The 18198-nt window shown below is 39.2% G+C and overlaps 1 pseudogene; it reads right to left on the reverse strand.

Annotated features, from left to right (window-relative positions):
- Positions 1-4391: 4391 nt before the first annotated feature.
- Positions 4392-17273, reverse strand: LOC104875358 (annotated as a pseudogene).
- Between the last annotated feature and the right edge of the window lie 925 nt (positions 17274-18198).

Below are 18198 nucleotides of genomic sequence, written 5' to 3' on the forward strand. Positions count from 1 at the left end.
TTTGTTTCTTTTCTCTTACTGCTTGTAGTATTTTGTTCTTCTGTTGGGTTTCTGGGATCTTGATTATTATATGTCTAGGTGTAGATTTTTTTTTATTGTAGCTAGTTGGGGTCCTATATGCCTCAGTTATCTGAATGTCAAATTCTTCCCCTCTGTTTGGGAAGTTTTCTATCATTAATTCTGCGAACAGCTTTTTTAAGTCATTTGTATTTTCTCCTGCTACTTCATGTATTCCTATCAGTCTTATGTTATTCTTCTTTGCATCATCTAGGAGTTGTTGGATCGATTTCTCATGATCCCTTACTGTTTTTAAGAGATCTCTCTTTTCATGGTCACTGACTGCAATCTTATCATCTATATCAGAGAGTCTATCTTTGCATTCTTTTATTCTGTTGTGTACACATTCTATGGAGTGTTTAATCTCCTGGATATCTGTTTGAATCTATTTTATGGATTCCATTTCTTTCTTATGCTGGGCCTTCATGGCTTCTATCATAGTCCTGAGCTCATCTATGTTTTTTGTCAGTTTCTGCTCTAGAGTCTCGAATTGCGACTTCCATTTTGCTCACTATCTCTGTGGTTATCTGGGAAATTATTTCTGTTTTGAATTTTTCTAGAGCCCATTTGATCTGTTTTGTTACTTCCTGTGCTTTGAGTTCAGGGTATCCTGGTGGTTTTCTATCGGCCTTTTCATCCTCATTTGCCCTACTGTTTGCCATTGGTGAACTGGAAGTCTGTCCTTGTGTCTTGCTTAAGTGTTTTCTCATTTCTATTTTTGTTGTCAGACTGTCCTTGGTTTAATCTCTAGATTATCACCCAAATCTTCCTGATATAGTTGTGCCCTACCTTCTGTGTCTCTAACAATCCACAGACATTCTCATTTTCATAACATCAGAGAAAGCAGCTCAGCAAATCAACTGCAATGCTTTATCCCAACTGATACAATGAGCAGCACATTAAGATCAAGCACAACTTGGACACTGACCACATGTGGTAGTCACTAGTCTATCACCCTTAAATCATTTGAATTAAATTGAAATCAAGAAGCAGTCCAGAACATGTCTGCAGTAAACAAAATTTCAACATAGTGTATTTACCATTTAATGACTCAGACAGAGCGAGGATGCAAGACCCCTGGTCTCAGTTAGCTGATGGCTGAACCCCATGATGCTGACTGACCTCGGGCTGCAAAGCCCAGATTGAGTTCCCCAACCTTCTGAATGGTTGAACTCTGCAACGTTCTATTACAGGTTTCCCACACCCTTTCTTTAAAGATGTTCAAAGTTGGGAACTCAGAAAAATACCGTTGATGACCACCTCTGCCTCTGCAGAGTGGGTCCAAAGACTGGCACAGTCAGGAGGTCTGACAGTGCATGGGGGGGGCTTATGGGGGTTCAGGGGCACCCTTCCTGGTGCTTGAGCGATGGGGGCTGGGGCAGGAGAAAGCGTGGCTCTCCTTCCTACAGTGAATCGGCACTGGAGCGATGGCACCTCTAATCATACAATCTTAAACATGCATTTATCCAAAGAAAAACCCAACTGGCCAGTAATCACAGGAAAAGATGCATACATATGACTGGTTATAAGTAAAGGCAAATTAAACAATGAAATATTTCCAAATGACTTATTTGCAAAATTTAAATTTCTTATATCAAGTGTTGGTGAGGATAAGGAAAAATATTATACAGAGTTAAGTAGCAATTTCGCACACCAGACACAGTGGTGCAAGCCAGTTGTCTTAGTTTCTTTTTCATTGCTGGGACAAAATATTTGACAACCACAAGTTAAAGGAGGAAAGATTTATTTTAGTTCAGTTTGTAGAGGTTTCAGTCCACAGTCAGCTGGCTCCAAGGCAGGGCAACATGGCAGAGGGGAAACAGTCTGTTGGATTGAAGGCAAGAAGCATCAAGCAAAGAGGAGAGCCTTCCTTTCCTCTTTTATTCCTATTGATTGGTACAGCTACAAGCCTATTGGTTGGTGCCCCTCAAACCCAGGACAGGCCTTCCCATTATCTACAACCAGAACTATGCTAAACCAATAAGTGGACTAATCTAGTTATCACACCCATATCCAGTATCACACACCCATGATGCAGCTACCTCCCAAAAGCCCCACTTAAGATTACATGAGGCCTGGAGGAGGGTGATCTAGATATAAAACATAAGGCCTGTAATATAAACTACTCTGAAGCTGAGGTAGGAGGGTCACACATTTGCGAGACTAACACTTAGGAAGACTCTGTTTCAAACTAAAATAAACAAAAGGTATGGAGATGTATCTCAGTGCTAGAGCACATGCTGGTTCGATCCTCAGCACTGAAAAAAAAAAAAATCTCTCCTTGACCTATCTCTAGTAAGGATCCTCTGAACTCTTTTAAGCTAGGCCTTGGTTTTTGGACTTCCATATTCATCTCTGCATTGTTCAGTTTTAGAAAGAATCCTAAGCCCAGCTTGGTGTCATGCATCTGTATTCCCAGCAGGAAGGTCACTTGAGTTTGAGAACTCAAGTCTGGGCCACACAGCTGGACCCCATCTCAGTGTTGGACAGGAGAACCCTGATAAGTCACTGTAGCCTGAATCACCCATCATTAATATCTGATAGAGTTAGTCCTCTATCACTATCCCTTAAGTATAATTTGATCACTTTGGCTTGCCTTCAGGAAGAATTGTGTCAAGGGAGTTTGGCAAAAATTTTCTCCCTTACCCCTGATGTTTCTTCTTAGTAATTTTCTGTCCAGAGGCACTCACTACCACTACTGTTGGCTATAAATCCCTACTTTTATGCTTGTCTTCAGAGTTGAATCTGATCCCTTCTACTCCTACAAAATGTCATTTTAGTAAACTTACCCCTTGAATAAAGTCATTCTTATCAACTTTCACAAGTATTGTGAATTTTTTTATCATGTGCCTAAGATCAGTAATTCCCTTCTAGATTCCCTTTCTTGACTCTCCTATATGTGCTTGGGGATGTGTTTATGAGGGCATTTATCACATTGTAATAACAAATTTAGCAATGACCTACCTAATATCCATTAGTAGACAAGGGATAAACAAACATAATACATGCAAAAGAACATTACAGACCCGTTAGAATGAGTCAACTATTCCACATAAGTTGTCAGTGGCACTGAATCAACAGAGTGAAAACCCTAAATTACAGAAGGCAATAATATTAAGATAATTGTTAATGAGCATTATGTATGCTTCACTCCCCCACCCTAAGTGTTTTTACAACTGTTAACTCATTCAGTCCTCGTAACAAACATACTAAGTGGATGCCGTAATTATCTTATTTTATAAATGAGAACACACAGGCAAAGAAAGCTTTTTAAATACCTCAGCCAAGGTCATATAAATTAAAGACAATACAGCCAGCAATTTTCTCATATATAATCTATTCATTCATATTATATATATGATACGTGATTTTTGATACATGACTTCTTACATAACTCAGTTTTGCCTTCAACTCACTATGTAGACCGGATTGGTCTTGATCTTGCTATAATCCTCCTCTATCTCAGCCTCCCCCGTGCTGGGATTATAGGAATGTGTCACCACATCTGGGTTCTTATCTGTATATTTTATAATATATTTGTTAAATTATACTTTTTTGAAATTAAATAATCACTCTTTATTCAAAATAAGTCCTCTTTCTTACAGGGAAACTATGAAAGTAAGCTCTGCCCCTTGGCCTCTGTGACACATTCAGAATATATTCATTTTAAAAAGAATGATTTGTAGATTACTAAACAAATCTAGAACTTCAACATACATTGTTTCTTTGGAAATACAGACTAAAAGGAATACTTCTCCTCAAAAAGTTGCAAGTTTTCTAAGGCTCAGAAAGTGTTCCTTCCAAGGCTCATTTTAGCAAATCCTCCCCATCCTTAAACTGAAGAGCTGTGTCCCCTGAGAAAGGGCTCTTCCCCACTGCCCACTATACCAGCATCAGCATCCCCAGAGAGGCATAGCTCCTTTCGTCCCCTTGCCACAGCCCCTGGAGGAAGGAACCCCCTGCCTGCCTACCTGGACTCCCTTGGCTCAGCTGTGCCAAAGTGGAGGGGAAGCCTCCTTAGCAGCCAAAGTGCTCAAGTATTACATTTTCCAGTGTTCTCCAGACCCACAATGTGCTCAGAGCCAAAGCTCTACCTGCAGGCTTCTAGGAAAGGCTTCTGCCGATGGCTCTGCATGCTGGTCAGATGGAATCCACAGCTCTGAAGGCTTGCAACCACCACTTCATGTGGCTTTTGTGCTGGCTGGTTTCTAAATTCAACAGTCACACAAAATACAGTAGGTCAGTGAAAAACTGAGAAGAATAAGGCCCAAAGCCTTTTCAAGCCTCCCCCTCCTTACCCACAATACACAGACACACAAGAAAGAACTCTCTCCTTATAAATTCATCTGAGAGGCTGAGGCCTCCAGGGATTCTTCCACCTCCAGGGCACAGCAACTGCATACTTCCAGATGCTTTCTTCAGATTGCAGTTCAGTGGGGCTCTTCTCCAGAGGGGGCCAACGGGGTGTTCTTGGCAGAGCTGCTGGGGTTCTCTGAGGGTGGGTTGGGAGGTGTCTGAGGCATGCCAGCTCTCTCCATCGCACATTCTCAAGCACAGTCTTGTATGCCTGCCAGGCTGCCATAGTCAGCTCAACCATCTTGTAGAACTGGTCCTGAGCCCCATCACCCCATCATAGCTGAAGATCCCCACAACACTGACCGGAACTGTTTTGTTCAAACTGTGCCTCAGAGCCTTATGATTGAGAGCAAACACAAAGGGAACGTTCTACACACAGGCATAATCAATAATGGTGTGCAGAGTATTGTCTAGGCCACCTTTCGACTGTATCTTCTCACTGTTGGGAGAAATGATGATGCATTTTAGCTTCTTGAGCTTTAGATGTTTAAGAACTTCTCTCAGCCCCAGCACAAGCCGGAGTTTGGTCTTAGCCTTGACAGGATCCTGTTGGTACATATGGTCTTGGATGCAGACCAGTTTCTTGAGTAGGTCCATGATACAGGATCCACTTCTTTGCTGAGCACCTGACTGCAGTAATCCCTGTGGGTCTTGGGGAAGCTGGCTTGGTTGGCCACAGGCTGGCAGGCCTTGGCATCCTTCTGGAGCTCTGCACAAAGTGGCTCTTTTCTTCTGATTGGCCCTCAACTGCAGGAGTGGAGGAGGCCACTTCTTCTGGCCCTGCCTGTGGGGTCAGCCTGCTTGGCGGCCTGCTCCTCAGCATCACTCTCTGTATCCTGTGCCTCATCACTGGCCATACCTGGGCTCACATCATTTTCTCAGAGTCTCTGCTGCTTACTCTTTTCCCATTCTTTCAGAATCATCTTCTTTCATGAGGTGGGCTTCTTGGCCTTGGGAACCTCCCTCTGCTTCCCCTTTTTTATCAGAGGGGTGCTAGAGTCCAAGGGGTTGCATGGAGTCTTCATCTGACTGAAGCAGTGGCCCCTCTCCTCTGAGCTGGCTTCTTTGGAAAGGGCACTACTCCAGCTGAGAACACAACTGGTCTGGAGAACAGCTTGGCCTGCCAGGCATGCTGCTTCTTCCCAGTGCTGTCAGTATGCCTCCCAAATCCAACTTTGTTGGAATTTGGCTTTTGTTTCCACTATTTTAAAAATTATTTTCCAGTCTTGGTGGCTCTTGAACTTTCAGGATTTTTTATTTTGATTTAGACTTTTCTTTCTTTTTCTTATTCTTTCTTGAGGCTTCATTTTGTTCAAGGTCATCACCATGTGGTACTGGAGACTTTTTAGTAGGATGAACATGTTTCTCTTTGTTGTAGGAAGGATCTGAAGATAAAACTTCAGAAGATTACATACTAACATTTTTAGGATCTACCGACGAAACAACTGTCTTTAGGTTTATTACAGAAGTAACATTTTTAGGAGCTGGTGAGGATTCTGAAGATGTCTCCCAAATAATATAACCCATTGGTGCCCAAGATAACTCCTTTGTACACAATGGAGAACTGGAAGCAGCATTATCAGTCACATTCATTTGAGTTATTTTTCATCACTATATCATTCCCTGACACCACTCCAACTGGTTTTCCCACTTCTACATGAGAAATGGAGTTGGACTAGAGAGGTCTCCATCTGCACTGCTTCTGTACCCCTGACACATTGTTCTCTGGACCATGCAATTCAGGAAAATCCAACCTGCTAAATTCAAACTCAGGCCTGGAGGGAGATGGACTTTTTTCAGTGTTTCTAGATTATTATTTATTTATTTATTATTTATTTTTATCCACTAATACAAAATAAATAAATTGTAGAATTCAGTGGTCTTTCATCATTCCAAAAAGAGATACCTGGTAGGCAGAACTGAAATCCAGGCAGTTTGACTTCAAATTCAGCCCTGGAAAATACAATATGGCCCCACGTATGCAAAATTTTTACTTATGCCAAAAATGTGTATTATTTGTAGATATACACATTTGTAATAAAAATTTCAAATATCAATGGGAACGATACCTGACTTTATTTAGCTTTTGCAGGTCTGGGAATTGAACCCAGGGTCTCGTGTGCTCTACTACTGAGTTATGACTCCAACAGGCAACTAACTGAAAGATGGATTACCTCTTGAATAGGAGAGAGAAGAGTGGGTTCAGAAAGGTTTATACTTGAAAGTTAGCTGCTTCTATAATTATTTAAGAAAAGTAATTGCTGGCGCCGGGGATTTAGCTCAGCGGTTCGGTGGCCTGCCTTGCAAGTGCAAGGACTCAAGTTCAATCCCTGATGCAAAAAAAAAAAAGAAAGAAAGAAAAGTAATTGCTATGATTTGAATACAGCTTGTCCCCTACAAAACTCCTGTTGAGAGTTAATCCCCATTAACCGATATTAAGAGGTGGGGACAGGTGAAACCTTTAAGAAGTGATTAGATCTCTGCCATCATGAATAAATTAAGCCGTTCCTATGATTAATGCATTAGTGAGTTATTAGATTATCTCAAGAGTGGGTCAGCTAGATCTCTTGCAAGGTCCTTGTCTTTGGCCATGTAATGTCCTGCTTCCCCTTGGGATGTTGCTAGCAAAAAGGTCATCACCAGATGCAGCCCCTCAACTTTGTCTCAGAACTGTGAACCAAAATAAACTTTTAATAATTTACCCAGCTGGTGGTACTGTACTATGCTATTAGTCACTGAAAACATCAATTCTCAAGCAAATACAATTTGACATCAATGTTTGTCCAAGTTGGATAGGGAAGCCTGTGGCACATGTCTAAAGTCCTGTTACTTTGGAGTATGAGGCAGGAGTATCTCAAGTTTGAGGCCTCCAGGGCAATTTAGCAAGAATTTGTCTCAAAATTTTAAAACAACAGTCACTGAATTAGGGCCCACCCTAAATATTTCATTTTAACTCTATTGTGCCTGTAAAGAACCTATTTCCAAATAAGATCACATTCTGAGTTAATAAATGTGAGGACACCAGTATTTCTCCCTTGCAGTACACAGTACAGCCCCTAATACTCCCCATATCCTCCTCTCAACTCTGCACTTCCATAATAGCACTTTCCCCTACCATGAAATTAGCACATTTCATTTAAATATCAACTCTTTTGAAGCAGATCTAGGTTCTTGCCCTGCAATCCTATCCCATATAAGCATCCTAGAAATTTAATTAGTAGGAGGTGTTTATATGCTTCCTGTGCTACATTCCCTGACTCATGCATGCTGTCTTAATGTACAACAGACACTCAATGGCAAACTGATGAATACAAGAGAAAATGAAGTGTTTGGAGAGAAAAATGGTCAACATATATATAGCTGTACTCATAAATTATTGTTAATTTTTATTATTTTTTATTGTGTTTATTGCTTAGGGAGCATTTAAAATATTTCCACAAGGGATTCTCTTGGAATTCATTATGTTACATTTGGTAACTTAATTAAAAGCTGTTAGATATTTACTCTATCTGCAATTTATCATGAGCCAGAAGGTACAAGATCCCAACAATGAATGTAAATTTACTGTATCCCTAAAATGTACCAATAAACTCAATTAAAGCTGAAAAAAAAAAGAATTCTTTTGGATAACATTTTTCACAGTTACAATCTAATTTGGGAACATGCAATGTCTACTCAGCATTGTTATAAATCTTCATTCAGCATGATCATGCTTTTTATTTCCAGTGTTAAGAATGGAACCCAGGCCGGGGATTTAGCTCAGCAGTTCGGTGGCCTGCCTTGCAAGTGCAAGGACCCGAGTTCAATCCCCAGTACCAAAAAAAAACAAAAACAAAAGAATGGAAGCCAGGGTTTCTTGCATGCTAGTCAAGTGATCTACCACTGAGCCTCAAATCCAGCACCTCTCTTGATTATGTTTGATCCTGGTCTTCACTTAAATCCTAATTTTTTTTCTGTGTATTGTTTACTCTTTGCTATTTTGTTTCAGCTATTATGGTGAGATTGAGTTTAGGATATTTTTGAAGTTAATATTGTGAGTACATAGAGATCAATTTACATAAATATCTTTTAATCAGCCACTCTTTTGTAGTCTAACTGGATTGCATTGATTCTTTCTCTATTTTTGTTACTTTTACATTAGCCTGAAATACAGGAATCCTATCTAACAATCATGTTAATAAACCTTCTGGTTTTGTTTCTGAATAGATAGAAGTTATTAATTTACATTTAAGATGTACTTTCATCTGTTCATTCAGCCTGATAAATCATTGCTTCTCAAACACCAGTAAAAATGTTTGCACAACTGTTTCTCCTGCCTCATCTGGAACCTAATGCTACTAGAAACCACTGCCCTTTGTTTTCATCCTCTGACCTCCTGTCATTCCTTCCTGTTCATAGGATGGTTATAACATTGACTGAGTCTTATCCCTCAAAACCTATCATCACTGTCAACTTCAACATCTGTACAGATGACACAATATCAAGTACACTAGTCAATGTTCTTAGAGAACCAATAGGATATGTAGAAATATATGAAAGCAGACTCAGTAGAGGAACTGGCATACATGATGGATCATCACAGCTGAGAAGTCCCACCACAGACAGACTTCAGGCTGGAGCCCCTGGGACACTGGTGACAGAACTCAGTCCAATCCAAAGGCCTCAGAACCAGGAAATCCAGCAGTATTACTGTCATTCCAAGGTCCACGACCTGGGAACTCAGAGGCCACCTGAGTTAAGTCCTAGAGTCCCAAAGTTGGGGAACCTGGGTTTCTAAGGCACAGGGAGGGGAAGAAGGCTATCTCAGTCCATGGAGAAGAGATGAATTGCCTTTCTGTATCTGTTATCAGTGCCTCCTGGGCTGACTGAATGGTGCCTACCCAAATGAAGGGCTGGTCTTCCTCACTTCCTCCAGTCAGACCCACAGGCCAAGTTCACAGACACACCACGTTTTACCTTGTTTCTAGGTATTCCTTGATCCCATCAAGTTGACACCTAAAATAAATCATCAAACAGAGTCACCTTGTTATATTGTTTCCACCATTTTTCCAAGAAAGTTGGGAAAATGGAAAATTAGAATATCCAAGAGACTGCCAATTGGTGTTCTTTGAGGAGCTCACTGAAGAACATAACAGCTACATTTTCCAGGTGGTCAATGCACATTAAAAATAAAAACTCTTTTTTTTTTTGGTACTGGGGATCGAACTTGGGACCTTGTGCTTGCAAGGCAGGCAGCAGAAACATTGAGCTAAATCCCTGGCCCCAAAAATAAAAACTCTTAAAGTAAATGTCAGTGAAAATTATCAAGTAGGGACTTCTGGAGGCTTTCTCTCCTCAGAATCTCAAAAATCAAGCGAAAAAGATGAAAAAAATCACACTTACTGAAACTCTAGATGAAGGCTGGAGATGTAGCTCAGTGGTAGAGTGTTTATCTAGCATTCATGAGGTCCTAGGTTCAATCCACAGTACAACAAAACAAACAGGGCTGGGGATTTAGCTCAGTGGTTCTGCTGCTGGCCTCACCAGCTCAAGGTGCCGAGTTCAATCCACAGTACCAAAAACAAAAAAAAAAAACCAAACAAACCAACAACTTCTGGAAGATGTTCCACTCAGGAACTAGGTGAATAACCAGGAGAAAGAATCCTAAAATAGGGTAAGAGAAGATTCTGGCATTTTAACTCAGCCCTGCCTCACATCTCCTCAATGTGGCAGTGGTCTGGAAGATGGCAGCCATCATTCCCAATGGGTACCTGGTCTAGGAACAGATAGAAACAAACAAATTATGTTTATTTGTCTCCCTACTAGGACAAACATATAACAAGTGAGGAAATGAAAGACTTGCTTAAAGCTAAGAAGGAAATGATGAGGAGTGAGAAACTTTGGGGAAAAAGGGCTTCAAAAAACTCCTGCATATACCAAGAAACCTAGAAAGCCACAGATGTATCCAGAAGAGGATGCATTTGCAGAAAAGATACAGATCTAAGCTTTCTCTTTTGGCTGGCCAGTAGATTCTGCACAAGCAGAAAATCAAGACTAAGGAAAAATTAGAGCAGCCTGGCCAAATTTTGAAATAATATCTTGACACAGAGCCAATCTGCAAACATCTAGGTAGTATTGCTTTTGTTTTTTCAATGTAGTAAAATTCAAAATGTCCAGTTTTCAATGCAAACATATGAAGCACGTAAAGACATAAAATATGGCTCACTCACAGGATTAAAATGAAGAGAAAATGCCAAAAATGTGTATTATTTGTAGACATATATATTTGTAATAAAAAGACTCTCTCTCTTTTTTTTTTTTTTTTTTTGTCATGCTGGGGATGGAATTCAGAACCAGGCAAATACTCTACTATTGAGCTATATGCCCAACCCTTAGACAAAGACTTTAAATCAGCAATCTTAAATATGCTCCAAAACATAAAGAAAGCCATAGACAAAAAAAAGGAAGACAGCCAGGAAGGAAATGTATGAACAAGTAGGTAATATCAACAAAATGATTTTAAAAATTGTAAAAAGGAAGAAAATAGGCATTTTGGAATATAAATGTCTATTAATAAATAAAAATTGATAAAAATAAGGCATTGTGGTGTATACCTGTTATCTCGGCTATTTGGAAGGCTAGGGCAGGATGCTCAAAAGTATGAAATCAGTCTGGGGAACTTGGGTGGACCTTGTCTTAATTAAATTTTTTTTTATACCGGGAATCAAACTCAGGACCTTGCACTTGCAAGGCAGGAGGTAGAACCACTGAGCTAAATCCCCAGCTGGAACTTGTCTTAACATAAAAAATACAAAGGGCTGGTACTTTAGCTCAACTCAACATTGGGTTCAATGCTGAGTATCAAGAGAGAAAAAAAATCAGCTGGAGGGGTCCAAAAGCATATTTGAAGACAAAACAAAGGACCAGAAAATATGAAGATATGTCAAATAAATATCTTAGTCCAAGTGTGGTGGTGTATGCCTATAATGCCAGCACTTGAAAGGCTGAGACAGGAGGATCACCATGAGTTTGAGGCCAACCAGAGCAACATAGCAAGTTCAAGGTTGGCTTGATCTTGACAGTGAGATCCTGTTTCAAAAAATAAACAAAAATATCTTCAGTCTGATAAGATAAAAGGAAAAATAATGAAGAAAAAAATGAACAGGGACTAACAGACCTGTGGAACATCATCAATTGGAATAACATACACAAACTGTGAGTCCAGAACAACAACAAAAAAAGGTAAAGGGTATGTAAACAAATAACAACTGAAAGCTACCAGAATCTGTTACATTTTATCCAAGAAATTAAAAAAACTTCCAGTAGAAAAAACAAAAAGAATCTGCACCACGATGTACAATAACAATAACAAGAACAAAAAAAGAATCTTGAAAACAGAGAGACAAGTGACTTAAACATGCAAGGGAATCTTAAATAATCTTATTTAAGATTAACAGTTGATTTCTCATCACAAGCCATAAAGGCCAGCAAGCAGTGGGATGACATATTTAAAGCACTGAAAGAGGGGTTGGGGTGTCTTTGCATTAGAGCACATGCTTAACATTTTATAGGCCCTGAGTTCAATTACCAGCATGCATGAGGGCGCAGGCACGCACACACACACACACACACACACACTCACACAATGAAGATAACACATCCCTAGGTACAAAAAACAAAAGCAATATGCCTTCCATATAAGAAAAGCTAAAGGGAACTATTTTTCCCCTCTCCCTTCAGGGATGTCATTAATTGCTTAGCTGCTTTTCATAAAGCTCACTGAGGGCAGGCACTTTTTGGGACTAATACCTTTTTTTTTTCTCTCCCTGATTTCCAGAGTCAATGCTAAGTGAATATAAATGGAAGGGTTTCAGGAAGTTATAGATAAGAGAGGCTTAGGTATGGTACTGTACCTTTTTTGTCCAGGTGAACATTCAAAGCATTTTAGTGTCACAAGGTGTTCTTTTAGAAAAGAACTAACTGCATTTTATTTATATAGGAATTGCATTTTTAATTAAGCTCTAGCAGAATCTCTTTGGGGACACATACTGTACTTCAAATCTTTACAAATTTAAGAAGACTTGTCTTTCCCACTGAGGTACTGGAAGTTAAACCCCAAGAGCAATGAGTTAAAATCCTAGCCCATTTTATTTTTAATTCTGAAACAGAATCTTGCTAAGTTGCCCAGGCTCAAACTTTCTTTCTTTCTTTTTTGAGACAGGGTTTTGCTAAGTAGCTGAGGCTGGCCTTGACGTCTCTGTAGCACAAGATGGCCTCAAGCTGTCAATGATCTTCCCATGTCAACCTCCAAGTGCTGGAATTACATGCCAAGTATATGGGTTCAAGCTTTCAAAACTCTTGCCTCAGCCTCCTGAGTAGCTGTGACTGTAGGCATGCTATCATACCCGGTGAAGTAAATCTCTTCAAAATCTTTTATTTTTATTTTTTGCAGTATTGAGGATTGAACCCAGGGTCTTCTGAATGCTAAGCAAGTGCTCTACCACTGAGGTATACATCCAGCCTAGAAATCTTTCTTTTGGTCTCTTGGCTATGAGCTTTGGGTCATACACATTTTTCAAATTTATTATTTACTTCTCATTATTTCGTTTAAGATGTTGTGAATGGAAACGGAAAATTATTTTTATAAATAACAAATGAAATAATAAATAATAAATTTTATAAATTAAGAATTTAAAAGATTTTATAAATTAAGATTATTTTTATAATTACATAATGGTAGTATATGGGTTTTATTATTTCTGTCCTGACTCAAACCCAGGTTTGCTCTACCACTGAGCTACATACCTCGCTCTTTTATTTTTCTTTTTGGTAGAGATTTTTAAGTTTCCCAAGCTGACCTCAAATTTACAGTCTTCCTGCCTCCACCTCTGGAGTACCTGTGATTATAACTGTACTCTCATGTGCCTAGCAAATGAGTTTAATGTTAAACTCATAAAATAATTTCACAGAAACATCCAGAATAATGTTAAACCAAATATCTGGACTAGCAATTTTACAAATAAAATTAAATCACTCTGAGTGCAATCCTCAGCACCAAAAATAAATAAAATAAATAACAACCTCAGAGAGATAGTAATATGAAAAGGGAGTAGAGGAGGGGTGGGAGGAAGCACATCAGACTACATAACCTAAGAAAATTTGTTTGAGGAGGCTTCTGTAAGCTGTGACTTGAATTATGAGGCAGCCAGTCAGGGTCATTTGCAACTGTATTCCAAGCTCATAGGGAGACTGAGGCAGGAGGATAGAAAATTTGAGGCCAGGCCAATTTAGCAAGATCCTGTCTCAAAATGAAAATAAAAATGTTAAAGATTTAAATCACTGATGATGTAGCTTATAAGAGTAGTTGCTGAACACGTGCGTAGTCCTGAGTTTTCTCTCACCATAAAAAAAAATTCAAAAATAAAATAAAAGTCAAAAGTGAAAATGACTGGTGGAGCATTTGCCTAGTATGTGGAAGACATTGAAATCAATCTCTAGCAGTGTAAAAACAAACTGTTCTCTTTTGTATGGATCAAAAACAGATATACAAGTATAAAATACAAGATATCTAATTATATGTTTAGGTCCCTAGCTGAAGTGGAATTAATTTTTTGTTTTCTTTTAGTTCTTATTTATTTGATGTTAAGAAAACTACACAAGAGTAGCATTAGACCCAATTTTGCTTGTAGTGGCTGAAACTCCTTCTTTCTACAGCAGATATGGGCTTTTTGTAGGTACTTAAGAATTGTTTGTGAAAGAGTTTGGGAAATGGTGATAACTAGCCTTCAAGATGGCCTCTAAAAACCTGGTATTGTGACAATTGCCTGTAACCTCAACACTCTGGGAAGCTGAGGAAGGAGGACTGGAAGTTTGATACCAGTCTTGGCAAGCTAATGACTTAGGGAGACCATCTCCAAATTGAAAAAAGGGGTGGTGTTTATGGGACAGCTTCCTACCAAGGCCTGGGGCTCAATCTGCAGTAGAGGAAAAAATATTCCTGGTATTCACATATATGTCAAGTTTCCTCTCATACTAAGTTTGATCTGTAAATCATTACAATACAGAGTGGATGATTTGTGACTTCTAGGATTAGTTCAAGACACTGAAGCTTCATTCTTATTTTCTCTGTCCCTCTGCTCTGAGGAAAGGAAACTGGGTACCCTTGTGGCAAAGTCCCCATGGGGAGGAACTGAGGCCTGCCAATAATAAAGAAGCAAGCCTGCAGATCCTCATCCCCATACAACCGGAAATCTCAAGAAAGTCTGAGACTAAATCACAAAGAATGCTGATTCTTGGGCCTCAGAAACTAAAGGAAAATGGTTGGGGGGGTAACATATTACAGGGCTATTTTATATATATATATATATATATATATATGTTAAATGATCTGTAACATATTACAGAGCTATAATATATATAATATATAATATTATGTTAAACTAGACCTCAACCATCCAGTGAGGTGAGGAATTGCCTACCCAATGGGGAGTGAGAAATCTGTTAATTCGCATGGCTGTCAAGCAATTCCTTGAGGTGTGAAGTCTTGGCAACACCGTGACAGTCTCAGATGCCAAGGTCCTCAGGTGAGCACGTCTATTTTTGCTTTCCTCTTTACATCTCTAACGGTTAATAACTCGAATCAAACCGGGCTCTTGATATTTCTTACATCAACTGACATACTTTCATTGATGATTTCTAGTGGTTACTGCCTGTAAGAGTAGATGACCTCCCATTTCATTCTCTGGATTTGCCCTTTGCATTCTGAAGCCTCAATTGCAGTACAATGTACCAAAAAGATACCATTAAGGATTTTTAAAAGGTGTGTGTGTGTGTGTGTGTGTGTGTCTGTGTGTGTGTGACAGGTAATGAGGACTGAACCTTTAAGGTTACTATATTTCCAATTCTTTTGATTTTATATTTTGAGACAGGGTCTCACTGAGGCCGGACTCCAACTTGTGTTCCTCCTGTCTCAGCCTCCCCAGTAGCTAGAATTAAAGACATGCCACCAAATCCAGTTTACAGTGTTTTTATACTTTAAGCATTTTATAATTTGAATATCTTAAATCTCAACCATTAGATTAAGATTTTGGCAAAGATTTAACATTTTTATTAAAAACTATCACCAGGAATCTGACATAGAGGGTCTTGAATTCAAGGCCAAACTGAGGTACACAGTGAGTTCAAGGCCAGCCTGGACTACATAGCAAGATCCTATCTCAAAAAAAGTTTTTGAAATTTAAAAGTAAATGAAAATGAAAAGAGTTATAAGAAATAACCAATATTTATAAAGTTTCCTGGGACTACACAATGAAATTCTGCACCATTTATAATTACTTTAAATTTTTTCTTTTGAGATTGCTGAGCATGTTTTAATTTTATGTACTTTTTTTTTTTTTTTTTAAATTTTGAGACAGGATCTCACTATGTAGTTGAGACTGACATGGAACTCACTATGTAGCCTAGGCTGGTCTCGAACTCACAGCGATTCTCCTGCCTCAGCCTCCCAAGCACTGGGATAACAGGTGTGCACCACCACGCCTGGCTTTAATTTTATGTTCTTAATCTCATAATACTCATATCTTCACTGATTAAAAGATGTTTAATTCTGCAATTATTCCAGTCTCATGTGTTACAGTGGGCTCTCAAATGCCATTTTTAGTAGTTTTGAAATTAAATTTATTATATAAATAATTTTATACGCATTTTCTGAGCATATCCCCCCAAAACACTATGAATAATAAAGTTCTCTTTCCATAACATCTATAAATCCTTGACTTCCTTCCTTCCCTAACTGTTGTCAGCTTAATGTCTATTATTCCAATTGTTTCTATTAAATTGTATACATCTATTCATTTTCTATTCCCATAAATAGGTATGTACCACAATAAAGTAATAGTTTTGAGGAGTTTGCTTTTGTGTACAAGAATTACCAAATACATATTTTTCTGCAACTTGTTTGCTCTCCACTCCATGTCTCAGGGAACTTTCTGTTACTGTAACACAGCTTTACCACCAACACATTCCTTAATAAATTTAACCCTCTCCCCAGATGAAAGGGATTCAAGTCTCTTCAGTAATGTGAACAACTCTAAAAATAACATCTTTATTCATTTAATGTTTACAGGGTATCCTGTCATTACTAGCTGGGATTTTAAACATGTTATTTACCCTGTGCCTCAGTCCTTCCTTTGTAAAGATGCTGATGACTCCTAACCACCGGATTGGGGTGACACTGAATAAACTGATATATTTGTGACAGGCTCCCGGTAACTTTTCTCAAATATCGTTAATTTCTTTGGTTGGCCTTTACTCTTTCTTTCTAGACTTAATTCTAGCTTACTTGCACCCTTCTTCAAAGCACAGTTTGGCGAGAGAACTATCTTTCCTTGAGGGGTTTCAGTTTCAAGCCTGAGGTGAGCTGCACACACATTTCCAACACCCTTCCCTAGGCCCACAGAGCCTCCGGCCACCTGGAACTGACCCTGCTCTTTCACCATCACTCGAAATGATGCTGGCGACGCGGCCACTGCAAACACTTAAGCCATCCTTTACTTCGCGCTGCTGCCGAATCCGCAACCGCGGGATCCCCTCTACCACCTGCGTAGCCCCGCACGCGTTAGCTCAGTAACACCTCCGAGGACAACCACCACGTTTGCAATTAACCCAGAAGTGACCTTTGGCTGGCGGAAGTTCACCCCAAACAAGTACGCGCCTCGCCATTAGTGGGCCTTAGCCCGACCGTCCTACCTGAGGAGAAAGAGCTGAATGCTCCTCTGCCGCGCTTGTTTTAGTAAGTAGTCCTGAGGTGGAAGCGGGCCAGGTTGGAGAGTGAGGGCTGTGGTGGGATTAGGTGCCGGAGTTGTCCAGGAGAATGGCCGCATGGAGCCCCTTGTGCCTCTTTCTATGCTATAGAAAGTCTAAAATTTTTTTGACCCCGAGTCTCACTTTGCCCTCATGAGTAGTAGCAGTTGGTGTCTTCCCTTAAAATTCGTCAGTACACACACTACATATGTGTATGTCTATAAAAATAAATAAATAAATAAATATATATATATATATGTATATATATGCTTGTAGCAGTTTGTATATATGCAAGTAGAAGACAATATGTAAAATAGCATACGTGAGACAACAGATTCAAATATATAGTTTATTAGAGAACATACATAGGTATATATGCGTAAATATATACCTATATACAAAGACACTCATTTAACGACTGAGTTTTGTTCCAACGAATTGGTCATTAAATGAGGACTTGTATATAGTACATACATTACAATATTTAGAGCAAAGAAATGGTCAAAGGAAACTCCAACCTGTAAGTAAGTATGCTATTGTACAAATTGTTCTGCAACTTGCTTTTCCCTTCTCCAGCTCTCCATCTAAGGGTACCTACATTCCTCTTCATTGTTTTCCACTTGTTTCATGGTATGCCTCAGTCCTATTCAGAGCTGTTGGGGACATGGTTGAAACCAGTAGAAAATATTTTGGGGTTACCAGCGAGTGTGGGTTTATATCAATATCTAACATAGTTACTTCATCATCTGCTTCTTTTTATTAACTGTATAATGATATTAATGGTGCTTATCTGGCAAGCTGACTGACAGGCTGCAGTGAATAAAAGGTATATAGATCACATAGAATTACTAGGTTTCTTGAACCTTTTCAGGAACTTTTAGTCCTTCTTAGTATTTTGTGTGCTAATCGTAATATTTTCAGTTTATCACAAAGATACTTGATTTTCCCTGCCAGACACTAAAGGACATCATTCAAATAAAGGAAACTCTGATCCTGAGGAGTGTC

This window comes from Fukomys damarensis, unplaced genomic scaffold (genome assembly GCF_012274545.1).
Source record: "Fukomys damarensis isolate Sample0158 unplaced genomic scaffold, DMR_v1.0_HiC HiC_scaffold_17, whole genome shotgun sequence".
NCBI lineage: Eukaryota > Metazoa > Chordata > Mammalia > Rodentia > Bathyergidae > Fukomys > Fukomys damarensis.